The sequence below is a fragment of the Stegodyphus dumicola genome, chromosome 11 (assembly GCF_044657685.1).
Source record: "Stegodyphus dumicola isolate Sdum_Otavi_A_Nest chromosome 11, ASM4465768v1".
Classification (NCBI taxonomy): domain Eukaryota; kingdom Metazoa; phylum Arthropoda; class Arachnida; order Araneae; family Eresidae; genus Stegodyphus; species Stegodyphus dumicola.
This window is the reverse complement of record NC_140778.1, coordinates 160779371-160794684: the sequence shown is the minus strand read 5'-3', so window position 1 is coordinate 160794684 and position 15314 is coordinate 160779371. Positions and strand designations below refer to the sequence as shown.

Below are 15314 nucleotides of genomic sequence, written 5' to 3'. Positions count from 1 at the left end.
TATATCATTTAAAGACTAGAATTATCTAATCGTTGCCACATGTTCTATTCAAACACTATAATAAAGCTAGAATGATGTATAAAAGAAATTCAGCAAGCAAAACAAAAAAGAAACAGTTTTTCACAGACGATTGAGTATTTCTCATTCAATTAATTCAGTTCTCACTCCGCGAGAAGGCAAAAATACATAAAAACTCAAAATATCTATATTAAAAATTACGAAGTAAATCTTAAACACTTATTTCCTAAATTCCAGAAAGGATTAAGCATGATTTAATTGGCAATAATAAATGAAGGCGTTATATTTGTTGTTGCGAAGCTAAGTTTTTCTAGATTGGAAACAAATCCACTAGTCTGCTGTTTCAAATGTAAACAAGCAATGGCCGCCTAAAAAAAAAGGCTTAGCGGCACTTAAACAACTTTAAAATTGTTGATAATTCTAAAAATATTGCACACAGATTTAGTAAAGGCATAGAAACCTTAACCGGCAGATAAAAACAACATAATTCAATCATTTTTAAAGCAAAAAAATGTACAATTTACAAATATTTAAGAGTAAAGAAACTGAGATCACTGAGCCGGGTAACAGAGTGGATATATATATAAATATATTTGCATACGTTTGGTGCGGCCGATTGCAACCAAAATACGAGGTGCACATCTAAATGTTATAGCAGTCCTATATACAAAATTTCAACGTTCTGAGGCTACTCGTTTTTGAGTTATGCGAGATACATACGTACATACGTTCGTACAGACGCCACGAAAAATTCTCTTCAGAATTCATTTTAAAGCGGTTTTATAATTTTTTTGGAGGAAAAGAGTATTTTATTCTGTCCTTACGTACAGATATCACGCAAAAACATCGTTAAATTGCATTCGATAGCGGTCAAAATGGATATTTTCGTGGAAATATGCTGCCTGAAACTTTTCGCGATTACAATACTTCCTTTTTACTTCGCAAAAGGAAGTAAAAATGCTCCTAAAAATGAAATTTAGAACATTTTAGAAAATAGATTTAATTTATAATATCTAAAAGAAAGAAATTTATAAATGCTTTATCTGTTTCTGAAACAATCGCAGAGAGATGGAAATTCCGCTACTTTATTTTTCCGGTCATCTTTATCTGAATAATTCGCGCGTATTTAATCAGTAAATTCGAGGAATTATTTACTGCTTATGTTAAACGTATCCGGGATAAGCAAATTCCTAGAAAAGCTAGAAATGTTGCCATTCTATAAAAACAAAATTTCTTCTGTTAAATTAAAATGCGACGCAATCACTCATTCTTAAGAATTAGTATACAATTAGTTGAAATTAAAAAAAAAATTACGGAGGTGACAGAATTTTAAAAAGAATTCAGTCAGATGACCCACAATTAATAGCTCAGATAATTACTATACATTTGAAAAATTATCTCACTGAATTCATCTGAGATTTTAGAATCCGGAGTGGGTTTTTAATTTCGTTTTTTCTTTTTAACTCACTTCAACGAATCTCAATTTCGCACTAATTAATGTTTCATTGTTACACTTTTTAAATACGTTTACGTTAATTTACCGTTATTACTGCTTAAGTTATTATTACGTCAAGTTGTTATTACGTTCCGGGATTATATTAACGTAAGGAATAAGTATTTATAATTTATTGTTATTATTTATAATTTTCGTTCTAAATCTATTTACAATTAATCGTTCAAACCCAGAATTCTGGTTTAGAAAAATATAGTTTAGAATTCAGCAAAATAAAAAATTCTACATTTTACAAAACCCACTTCTATTCTTTGGAGAACGAATTAATTTATACTCCCCATTCATAAATCTAATCTTCAAAATTATTAACAGTTTCGCCTAAACATTTGACATTTATAGGGAATAGGAAAATCAATACATTCATTTGCAAGCATTTAGTAGGCAAATATCAGATATCAGCCAAGAAAAATCTCATCCAAAGTCATATACTATTTATTACACGTCTGCTCAAGAAATAAAAGTGATATACCATTACAAACCTCTCAAAAACAAAGCAGCAAAGGCAAAACCCTGAATTAAAAAAAACTATTTAATGGATATGCGTGAAACTGTTCCACGCAGTTTTCTGACTTTTAAAAAAGGTATCGTCCAAACGTCGAGCAACAACCTCCTTAGACTTTTGGAACGCTGTTCGAGCGCAATGGCATAAAAGTGCCTCCTCCGATACTACAAAAGACTTTGTTGTCTTGGAAATTATGGTATATAAAGATAGAGAAGAATAAGAGTTATCAAACAGAACATTTAAACATAAAAATTTTAGGTAAAATATTTCTGTAATTACAATGAAAATCGTCTATAAAAAATGTGCGAACTAAGTCTAATTTCAAGTTAATAGTTTCAGTCTGAAAGTTAGTTTTTGAGTACTTACTGAATCGCATATTGCTTTAACCCTTTCCGGCAGGCTATCTTTTAAAGCTGAAGTTTTGATTAAAAAAAAAAAAAAAAAAAAGGGTAGGCAGTCTAATTAGGCCTAGAGGAGTACACAAGTAAAATTTTCTGAAGATAGCACTTATCTTTTAATTCTGTGGGTGTGCCCAATGGGCACACTGTTTGAATAGAGCTTCGAAAAGAGTGCTGAAACGAGCGTTGTTGTTAATGAACTGACCGATGAGATGAGGAGAAACAAAGAATACAGACTCTCAGTTGTCCTAGATGATCGGTGAGCCCGGTCTGGGCACACTTAAAGTTCGCCGTTTGATTTTAGGCAAGATTTCAATGTAAAAATTTAAAACTAATATAGAATACGGAGATTAGCATACAGCCAAAAAAATAACATAGAAATTTCTTTTCAAACAATTCCTTTTATACCTTAAAAAAAATCTGGAAGATTTCTTTAAAAAATGAGGGTCTTAAAAAAATAAACATGGCTAAAATATATGGACTGGTTTGTGTTGAGGTGCCATCTACTATAAATAAAGAAGTTTCAGAGTAACCTATAGTAACCTATAAATCCTTTTTCATTCAATTTTTCTGTGCGTACAGAAGGAAATTTTTAGGTGTGTCCAGACCGGACACACTGTGCCGCAAAGGGTTAAATACGGATTTACTAGATATCAAATAGCAACCGACAATACACAACTTCAAAAAAGAGAGTTTTCAATGCTTCTGGAATAAGAAGCGAATATGAAAAGCCATTTTAAATAACATTATATTTGAAAACATAAAAATGTTCTGTTAGAAAGTTATTACAAAATCAGCTGTTACTTCAATTCAGTTTGAGACGTAAATAAATGACTTAAGGTAAATGAGAAGAGAACGATGTTTTCTTCTAGCAAATAATACGTTTACCAGATATTTAAAAAAAAAAAAAAAAAAAAAAAACTTTTTTGCAAAACCATTTGTGATATTTTTTCTCCCGCTATTTTATCAAAACGTTTATTTATCACTTAGGAACTGATAGTATACTATTATTCATTGTATTTACATTTTGTGCGACGAATACTGAGAAATGATAAATGATTTACAAAACAATTCATTCAAACAAACCTCTAAATAAAAACAAATTAAAAAACAACCCATAATGATAAAAGCAATTTTTTTAAAAACATTTAAAGAGTATATACATGATCAATTAAAACTTTTCTGTTTCTAATCATGCTGCATTAATTGGTTTTAAAGTTCCACTTTGAAATGGTCATAAAAGCAAAACTACTGGACCAAATTTTATCAAACTTGGTAATCGTGTAAAGAAGTTCGAAAACTCACCACCAGAGGGGGAAATGGCGATGCATGCAATATTGTTAAACGAAACAAGGGTCGGAATCTATCTTAACCTTTTGTTAAGCGGGTTTAACATGTAGTATACCCTTAAGAAACATTTACCTAAACAAAACTTCCATTTAAAGGCGATAAAAGTCGAGTGCGCCATCCGTTTAACGGAGAAATCCATCCGTGAAAACCACAAATTAGAGATTGTGTGATCGCAAATCTCTCGCAAAAGTGTGCGCATTCCGGAAATTGGTTTCTTACAAAATCACTCATGTTATCTACCCAGTTCCATTGCATTCTCCTGAAGTCAACGTTTGGTGTGGTATGACAGCTAGTTTCATAATTGGACCATTTTTCTTTGAAGAGCAGTCAACAGCTGGACCTGTTACATGCTCTCTGTGACTGCAGCTTGTTTAGCGTCAGTGTTAAGGCGTTTCGTGATACCTGAACTGCAGCAACATTGCATTTTAAAGCCACGATTTGGAGGCTATCGGGTTATCTCAAAAGCACTGTTTATGGTGATAACCTAAACAATTTGGCGGAACTGAAAGATGCACCGACCGAACACCGATACACCGGCATGTCGGTCACATGGTCTTTATTGATAAGGAGGACTGGGTCGTCCACCAATCCAACACTGACATGTCCGTTATAGTTGAGAATGCAATAACACGATTTAACTTGCTTTCAGAAAATGGTGGACGTCACAGCGAATATGTTTTGTAACATATTTCAGAAACGATTAAACACATTTTAAACTGATGTCTTCATATCTCATTTCGTTTACCAATCTTGCATACAGCGCCATTCCCCCCTGGTCGTGTGATGAGTTTTTAAACTCTTTTTTTTTCGCGGAAAATTTTGAATAACGTACTCTTCCACCGAATATAGGCGTCCGGAAGCCGGAATTTGTTTTATTATTTATTTCGTACTTTATCAGACATTAAAGAATTTTTCATTAACAAACTCAACGATTTCAAAGCGAGGAAATACTGTGCGGGAAAAAAAAAAAAAAAGTATTTTTATCTCTAGCGTACGAGACTGTATATCAGAAATTCTAAAAATATGCTCATTTTAAAATTATTTTGCGATATTGCAGTTGAACTGAATTTTATAGTTTGAGTACGAAGAGCATGATACTTAATAAATAAAGGTGACCCATAAAACGTTAAAAAAATGCACCTTTGGACATAATGTAAAATCTGAATGCTTTCAGAAATTTTTAAAAAGTTTTTAATTATTAATGATTTTATTAGTTATTTTATTAAATTAATACTATTAGCTCACACTATCCCTATATCTTGTTCAAATTTTCAATCGTTAAAAGAATACTTTTTATTCATCCACTCAAGTTCAAATACATATTTTTAAAATTGTAGTGGATGACACTTGATGTTAATACAGTTTTTTCACATATTAAAGTCAATTGTTATTTATTCCTGTTTATCGGAGCTAAAGATATGCTTTTTTATTAAATATATTATAAGACTTACAAATAATGACTGTTTATTAAGAATTCTTTACTGTAAAAATTAATTTTATAACAACTTGTAAATAATAGTGTATGACTGTGATAAATGGGATTGTAGTATTTTACAAAAATAAGTGACAACAGTAAGTAAGACAGAGCTCTAAAGATTTTTAAAGTGTATGGAATTAAAAAAATTGTAGTTTTATAGAGTTGGATGAAGCGGACATAGTGTCCCATTATGTAGCGAAAATTCTCCCCATATTTCTGTATTAACGTGATAATAATATATGTTTAAAATATAACCCTTTAAAATGTCCCTTGCTTTACAAACGAAGAATGCGAAAAACAAAAACTAGAACACAACGCAAGCGACGATTAGAGAAGCACTGTAGATTATGCAATAATATTGTTACGTTTTTCTCTTCCTTCTGACACTAGTTGTTACGTTATTTTCTTCCTTCATTTTCGTACGGGGTTTGTAGATTTGGAGTGGATAACGACAACACTTGATGAAGTATCGAAACACACTTTATTTAGCCAATATTAATCAGGACAGCTCCAAAGTCACTTTTTACAGTCGTCGAAGATCTACTCTAAACACGCTGGAACAATCAGTGACACAGCCTTCCCACTGTAAGGCAATAACGGTGGAGACAGCTTCCTGTAAAGCACCCGACTCTGATGGGTCATTCTCGGAACTCCACGTACTCTCGAGACTCTCCACACTACAACTCGCGATGCAGTCGACGACACACGAGCACAGCTCCCAACTCTTCGGTTCAGTCGTTCTCGGAGCTCAACACGCTCTCTCGACGATGCACTAACCGCGATACACTAACAGACTCCTTCGGTGCACTCGACGACCCACTCGGCACTCGCTGCCCGGCTGTCAACTCGATCGACTCCGCAGGGATTGACTCGCTAGACGAGACACCAACTCGACACTGACTCTCTCGCACTCTATGCGAGGCACACACACTGACTGACTGCGGACCAGCAGGGTTTATTATAGCCTTCGGCTGTGTTCGAGAACATTCTGGGCTAAACCGGTAAGAATTCGTTCCAGAAAATTCTCCAACCGTCCATGGTATATCGCCAGTTTTGTCACCAAATATCGGCAAAAGGGCGATTTCTCGCCAAATGTGGCAACCATACCCTCCTTGGTATTTTATGGCAACCCTAAAACTGTTTTGCGGGGAAGCTATCTCACCGCGCCTGTGCATTTCGTAACAATATATCTAGGACGAAAACTCTTTGCAGCAGGTGAAGCATATTTCGCCTTGAGTCGTGTGAAATCATTAGATGGACTATTAATTGAAGAACTGGACTGCTCGAAACTCACTGGAAAGGTTACTTGCAATAATGAAGAGATGGATAGAATGAGAAATTATAGACCACCTTTAGCTTCATAAATTAGAAGCGAAAAAATGAATCTTCTACTGTGCAATATACATTACACAGTACAAGATTAATGTTAATAAAAAGTAACATTATTATATCTAATTTAATGTTAATGAAAAGTAACTATAATAAAATATTTCTTTGTTGACCTAAGTAGAAATTAACTTTATTTATTTATTTTTTTAAATATTACTTGTTTATTTCTTCTTGTTTCGTTTTTCTCACGGTCTACCGTAGGGCTCCGGCACTTCTAATTTTAGAAATTAAGTCCTGCTTAACGTAAATCATTTTGCTTTGTTGCAAATCTTTAAAGTTAGTTTTAATGTGAAAACAGAAATGAGTTCTCTGCATCAGCATTTTCATTATTTCAAATACGAGCAGAAATGTGTAAAATCGAAACATGGAAAATGAGCTGGTAATTTCAAGTTCACGTAAATTGGGGTATTACTGTGCTGGTAGTTAATATTTACTTCAGATTACCTTTATAAAATACACCAAACCAAACAAGTTTAGGGTTTCTTTAAAGTATGGTACCACTAACGGTACATCTACGACTAACACCACCTTTCATTATTTTTGGCGGTACAATTTTTACATAAAAATTTTAAATTAATGTTCTCTATGAATGTTAAATGATTTGCCTTTCTGGTACTGATACATGACGGTACATATAGTTTTTATTGTTATTTATGTGGTGTAAAATTTAAATAGTTTGAGAACCCCTCCTCTAGCTCCTCAAGCAGTTTACGCTGACCAATTTATAAACTGCCGAACCACGCACTTCAGCGGCACCTGAAATGACGAAAACTTTTTTCTTCCTTTTCCAACTATTATTTCAATAACCTGACAATACTCGAAAGCAAATAAAATTGATATTTACTCACCACGGCTGGCAACATGAGTTGTAATCCGAAAGGTTTATCTTTCCCCTGAAAGGAGAAGACAAATCATCAGATGCGAGAAAAGCAAATGCAGGATAATAAGGATCTAAAGCACGCTGGAATCTTAGTATTAGTATTCCAACTAGGTTTCGAATTAGAATACATCGTAACTACGCTTTCAGAAAAATAAATAAATAGAATTACAAGCACTAGATGAAGCTGACTTCAACAAACTGGCGCTAAACATACTAGACAGAAAACATCCAACTTTATCATAAACGCTTTATCAGCTGGGCGACGAAAACGGCGGCAGCGGGGTATTAGGGTTGAAAAGTGTTTATCTCGGTTATGGGATGCCGTAGACTAAACATTCGAGCACTATATATCGTTGCATAAAGTGCGGTTCAGTGATTTGGTTGCGTCGACTGGCAGGGGCAAAGCGCCCGCTGCGGAAAGCAAAGAGAGAAAACATCCATTTACAAATAATTCCCCACCGCTATTAAAATTAAAAATGCATAAATAAATAAATGAAATTCGCACATTTACACTGCCTGCCTAAGGGCATAATTCTTTGTCATACAACCCCTGCATGGAACGCTGCAACAAATTCACAAATTCATCGACTGTAAATTATTCAGAAAAAATTTCTAAGGTATATCACTAATATTCATTTCTTTGTTAGTAATGCTCCTTCATAAGAATCTCAAAATAGACGATATTAAATCTTATCTTCGATGAATTAACGAACGCTTTTTCAACACAGTAAGCATGTAAATTATTCGCGGATCTTCGAAGCATTAACGAACTCTTTTTCAACACACTGAGTATGTAAACTGTTCGCATATCTTCCAAGAATTAAAGAACGCCTTTTTCAACACAGTGAGTATGTAAATTATTCGCAGATCTCCGAAGAATTGAATAACGCTTTTTCAACACAGTGAATATGTAAGTTATTCGCAGATTTTTGAAGAATTAACGAACGCTTTTTCAAGACAGTGAGTATGTAAATTATTCGCAGATCTTCGAAGAATTAACGACAGTTTTTTCAACTCAGTAAGTATGCAAATTATTTACAGATCTTCGAAGAGTTAACGAACGCCTTTTTCAACACAGTGAGTATGTAAATTATTCGCAGATTTTTGAAGAATTAACGAACGCGTTTTCAACAACTGAGTATGTAAACTGCTCGCATATCTTCCGAGAATTAAAGAACGCTTTTTCAACACAGTGAGTATGTAATTCCTAGATCTTCAATTACGAAATTTTACACGAAGAAAAGCACACTAGGCCTCTTGCTGCTCACCTCATCATTAACAACGATATATACCACAGGGCGATAATATTTTGTGGCAACAGTTTGAAAAGTGATTCGCCGTTTATAGTGATTCCAGACAAAAATCGCAAAACGAAAACAATAGTCCTTCAGAGACAAAGCCCCTTTGGCAGATTTGCAGATCTTCAAAGAGTTAAAAAACGGGCTTTTGTCTAAGAAATGCCGCAGAAGTAAGTTGCATCATGCGATGGTAAAGCTGCTGTCTTTACCTTTCTGTAATTGAGTTCTTATTACCTTTTACTTAAGCATGAGAACCTGAGTTTCAAAATAAATATTTAAAAAGACAACTGGTTTCAGTTTCCCATCACGGAAGTTAGGCAAGTGTTACACCCCCTTCCCTTCCTCCCTGCCTCCTGTTTTCTCCGTAGCGAGATGACTACGACACTACTACTTTCTCCGTGTACAAGCACGGTATATATAGCTTTAACGTATCTTCGAAAATATTCTCGGGAAAAGCGGTAAGAATTCGTTATAGAATGTTCTCGCTCCGTCTATGGCACATCGCCAATTTTCTCGCCAAATAGGCGATTTCATACCAAATCTGGCAACTCTTCGGTTTCTAGCCACTTTCTGGCAACCCTAAACCCGCTTTGAGGGGAAGCTATCTCATCGCAGCTGGGCGTCTCGTAACAATATTAAAACGATCATGGAACAGAAACGTAAGTTTACAGACTGTAAACTGATTCTTAAGCTGAAAGTTCACCCATCATCAGCGCACATGAAAATTTGCCTTCAAGGTAATATTAAAAATTAACGCAATCTGTACATGGTTATGTATAATAAATACATGGTTATGCAAAAATTTCAAAATCACAATTGATTAAGTCAAGCAAAGCTTTAAAATGAAATTATTATATTATTACATGAATTATAAATTATTTGAAAATATATTACCTTGAAATGGAAACTATTCAGCTGTATCGTACGCTATCCAGGAGTGTAACTTATTAGCGCTGGACGTGCGAATGTTAAATAAGTTGGTATCGTAGTAACCCTAATTGCAAAGATTATACATAGCTGTTCTCACAAATTTCAAACGATTTTGATAGCATTTACAGAAATACTTTATGAAACACATTTGTGTTTCAAATATTCTGTTAGATAACCCTTGTTCTATACCGTAATTTCCAAGACAATAACGCCTTTTGTAGTATCTGGAGAGGTATTTTATTTCATTTCTCTTGAACAGAATTCAAAAGAGCTTTCCAAAGTCCAAGGAGGGTTGTGGGTCAATCTCCGGACAATCCGCTTTTTAAAAGTCCGAAAGCGCAAAAATCCGTGGATTTACTAGGAATCATCAGGAGATTTAGTAGGAATATGAGTTAAGGGTTATGGCTTTGACACCCGTTTCTTGTTCCACTTTTCGCAGGAAATTAAAGCGGATTTTGACGTGTGGCTGCTTCCTTTGTCTTGATACAGTTCCACTGATTGACGGTATTGTCGGTAAAAAGAAGATATTTCATATTTGAAAAATTGGTACAAAATATATTCCTGATAATATGTAGAGTTGATCTTAATATTTTATTCCCCTCTCTCTGTTTTTAATTTGCCGTTATATGAAAAACCCTCAACAATCCTAAATGTCTTTCAAAATTTTTCTTTAGATTCTTTGAACGATGTTTTAATATATTTTTCTCCTCTTTGATAACAAATGGATTTGTTTTTTTGCAGTCTTTTAAATACAACCATGATTCATCTGTTGTGACAACATTTCTCCATTTTTGTCCGGATAAATGTTTCTCATAAGGAATTCTGCAGCGTGTTCCGTGTTCGGCGATATGTCGTCCAGAAAGATATATTCATTATGTTTTTTTTCCGCCATTTTAAGATTCAAATCAGTATTAATCAGTTTGTTTGCGGTTGGCACTAAAGATTTTATAGAACTTACAACTGTCCTTTGACTCGAAAAATCGTCCCAAGCAGACGATACAAAAATCGTCTAAAAAGTTTGCGAACATTTGTATTTCTAACGTCAGGACGGAATGCATTTTAAGAAAATACAGAAAACTCGTATTTCTTTAATGATTATACAATTTTTCTTTTTCTTTCAACGTTTCATTTTAATTGAACTTACTTAAATGAAACTAAAAAGTTTTTCTATATGTACACGAAGGATCATCATTTATCCTTTTTGTTAAGGAAAACGAAAAAAGCAATATTCCCCTTTCAAGTCTGCTTCGAAAACCATAAATATATTATTTACTATATTAAAATGTACTATATAAAGTACAAGAGATTTTTATCATCTAACATTTCCATTAGTAAAATACAGTACCGATGGTTTCTTTTTTTTTTTTTTTTTAACGTACAACTATGCAAAAAGTTTATTATGCATACATACATTACCATCGAAATTAGTTATCTCGCTTCGTTTTATTATTGCGCTTTGAATTACATAAAAACTTTTGCTGCACGTACATAATATGTCACCAATCATCACTTCCGACAGGAGAGAGAACGATAAATTTAATGTTTGTTTAAATTCTCTAACGTCATACGTCTTCATCTTATTTAAAAATGTCAAGCTACTGTGTTGATAATGCAGGCTGGAATAGCACATATCCATTATCTTAAACGGGAATAAATAAGTCGACATCCACTTAAAAAAAAAAAAAAAAAAAAAAAAGTAGCTAAAATCATAGATATTAATTAAAAACTCGGAAAAACGATAATTTTCGCCCTCAGTTTTCCCAGTGGCAGCAGTTTCACAAGCTGGAGATGGAAAATCTGCTTTATTTTGAAAGTTGTTGCCACTGCTCGCTTTCAAATCCTAGAGCTGTTAATAAAAAATCTCTATGTTTTACAATGAAATAAAAATAGCATTGCCAAATATTAAGTACATTATTCCCGATTCCAAAAATTCGTGGGAAGCCATTTCGGCTATTCCCATCTTCATACGACTTTAATCAGCCGAGATATTAATTAAAAACTCTAATTTTCGCACTCATTTCTTCGGAGTGGCAACAGTCTCGCGCGTTGGAGAGAAAAATGCTTTATTTCGAAAAGTATTGCTACTGTTCGCTTTCAAATCGTATTGCTAATCAAAAATTTGTACATTATGTAAAATCTATGTACATATAAAGATGAATGTCTACTTGTGTGTTTGTTCGCGTTATTGATTTCTGATCAATTATGATCAATTTTTTGGCCACATTTTAATAATCTAAAATTGAATATAGGTGAAATATTGGATGGAACTTGAGCTTTTACGACAATTTGATTAGAAAGACGAAAGTCATTAAAAACTGCGTGCCATTATTGCTGATAATGAGAGAGAATTATTTTATTTTTCTATCGATTTTTTTTATGTAGGTTCCATATCGCATCAGACTGAAAACTGTATGACTATGAATCGTAATTTTGCATCATTATTAGAGAAGGATTACAGTGGTACCGTTCTCTCTATTATTAGATGCATTACTCTCAATCTAATTTAACACGCAATGGGTACTTCCGCTAGTTCTAATATATAATATAAAATACTATGAGCTCAGGTACCTACATAATTCGTCATTCAAAGGACCCTACCACCAGTGCTGGTATATTGCCACAAAAACCTTAAATCCTTTGAAATTTGCATAAAAAATGCATTTGTGTAGAATACGCGCATTAAAGACAGTCGAAGCGGCATTTAGCAACAATGACTAACACAATTCGAATACTACGTTACCAGAATAGCGATGTCCCTTAGCATTTCCTTTTGTGAGCCCAAAAAATAATGGCCTTCTTCTTCTAGCAACTAAAACAACAGCTACCGTAAATAATATTCACCGTTCTGGGAAATACACGAAGGTCGTACATGCTTTCATATTCTCATCCTTCTGTTCTTCGGTTTACATATACGTACTTGCAACGATTAGCAGTACCGAATATTTCCTCAAGAGAATATTTACAATTGCACTTTTTGGGTCCAAAGAGTTGAGGACGAGGATAATTTTTCACGTGACGCTAAAGAATAACGAGAATCGTCTGCGTCATATTGCTCTTTAAAAGAAAAAGAAAAAAAAAAAAAAAAAAGTTTTTTTTCCTCAATTATTTTTGAAAGTTTAGCAACAGTAAGAAAGTACTTTTCCGAAAAGAGTTGCTTTCCGGATTTTTTTCAGTTATAAGAACACCATTTAATAGGCTTGATCCCCTCCTTGGTTGGCTTGATAGTACGGAATGAAGCTTATCTGTTTTTGTTTGGCATTTTAAGAGATACCAAAATAAACATGGGTAATTTTCGGTCAGTTCTGCATTGTTTATCTCGCATTCTTGGGGGGGGGGTGACTGAAATTCTAATGTTAAAGCATTTGAGTATTTTCACTGCGAGGGATGTTTTACATGGGGGATTATTTAAGGAAAAATGTCGTTAAGCGTGAGAGAAAATAACGATAATCGTCTGCTTTATAGCCCAAAGGGCGCTAGCCCAGAAGGGCTATTAATTTCGTTTGGCATTTTGTGTCGTCGCAAGCTTAAAGGTCGAAAACTTTAAAATTCTGCACAATTTTCAAATTGCTGCCACCAAATATTATCGCCCTGTGTAATATTTAAAGAAATTAAATAATGAAGAATCTGCATGACTGTGTGAATGTTTCTCGCATTGTGATAAAAAAACGGTACGTAGAGCCATCAAATTTTAAACGTCACCCGAAAATGGGTATCTGGAAGCATTAATTTGGAATTTGTTTTACTACCTATTTCATATTTTGTAAGACATTAACTAAGTTTTGATTAACAAAGTCAACGATTTCAAATCGAGCAATAACAACACTGTACGGAGGGAATAATAAATAAATATATATATATATATATATATATAATAGGCCCAAAAGGGCGTTGTTTAACGTTTTGTGTGTTACCTTTACTGTTAAATATCGTGTTCTTCGCACTTAAAGAACATATATGTTTAGAATTTCCGATACACAGTCTCGCAAGCTGGATATAATTCCCCCCCCCTCGTACAGTGTTGACACTGCTCTCTTTGAAATCGTTGGGCTTTCTAATCAAAAATTCGTTAAAGTTTTACGAAAAAGTTTTATGAAATATGAAATATGAAATCAATAAAAAACAAATTCCAAATTAGTTCTTCCAGATACCCATATTCGGTGGAAGATTACGTTATTCAAAATTCGATGGCTCTAGGTACCGTTGTGTTATCACAATGCGAGGAACATATATACATTTATGCAGATTCTTCATTATTTAATTTATTTAAATATAACACAGGGCGATAGTATTTGGTGGCAACAATTTGAAAAGTGAACCGACATTTATAGTGAACCAACGCCAAATGCCAAAAAGAAATGAATGTAAAAAAAAGCGGGTTACTAACTATAAATTCGTAAATTTTGTTAGCTATTTTGAATAAACTTGTCTTGGTAGCGTAACATAACGTTACGTAACGGGACTCGTAAAATGAAAACACGCTGACATAAAAAATATTAACAGTGCATTCGGATTGCAAGCACAAAAGCTCATTAAATTAATACAGAATCGTTAATGATTGAAACTGAGACGAAGAAACTATATTTGCTTCTATTTTTCGTCACCATAGCAACCAAACAGAACTTTCTTCCCAGACTATAACATTAAAACCGTCTCATCAAATTCGAATACGAAATAGGAAAAGAATGTAACTGGATATTTTTAAACGACATACCCAAAAGGAATATATTTGGGAAGAAATATTCTATTTCACCAATTTCAGACGATATTTGATAACAGCATATTAGTTACGATAAAACCTGCAGACAGGTCATTTTATCCTATTATATATAAATAAATACACATACGCAGATATTTAAATCAGCTTTGTCTTTTTAGTTTGCTGCAGTTAATGTTCGCAAAACCTAAATATTCCAAAAAAGTTAATGCAATGAAATTAAGTTTTACACTATAACGAAAGTTTCTACAGCTAACTATACAACTAAGGGGGGGGGGGGGAAACTAGCAGATTGAAATTACCCTGGTTTTATTTACAGCAAACAAAAAGATGCTATAGTCATTTGTGATAAAATTACGTTTGCGATAAGTAAGAATTATTGCTAATCGGCGATGCGCAAGATCTTTAATTCCCAATATTATTAAAAAGCATCGGTAAATACAGCATAAAATAACCATTTATTTATATAGTCATTTTAATTGGTTTTTTAACAATATTTTGCGATAAATTTTATTTTACACGACCAGCATTAATAAATAAAAATATACTTTTAATACTCTTATATACATCGAATGCGATATTTCGAATTCTACTGCTTGAGTACATTTTCGTTTACAGTTCTCCCCCCCCCCTCTCCAAAAAAAAAAGATTATAAGATAAAATTTTATTTGTAACCTCTACACAAACTTCTTTCTTTTTTATTTTTTTAATGGCCCAAAGGAGCAATTTAGCCGGAAGGGCTATTAATTTCGTTTTGTCATTTTGCATTTATTCACTATAAACGGCGAATCACTTTTTAAATTGTTGCCACCAAATATTATCGCCCTGTATTACATTTAAAGAAA

At 33.5% G+C, this 15314-nt stretch overlaps 1 protein-coding gene across 3 annotated transcripts in view; it reads right to left on the bottom strand.

Annotated features, from left to right (window-relative positions):
* The window catches only part of LOC118200055 (uncharacterized), a 438581-nt gene that overhangs the window by 96325 nt on the left and 326942 nt on the right, over positions 1 to 15314 (bottom strand). For 2 of the 3 annotated variants that reach the window (XM_085826181.1, XM_085826180.1), the window contains exon 5: positions 7496 to 7540. The exons of the other annotated variant lie outside the window; for it this stretch is intronic. The gene's annotated coding sequence lies outside the window, so the exon portion shown is untranslated. The remainder of the gene's footprint in view (positions 1 to 7495; positions 7541 to 15314) is intronic. 3 annotated transcript variants of the gene reach the window in all.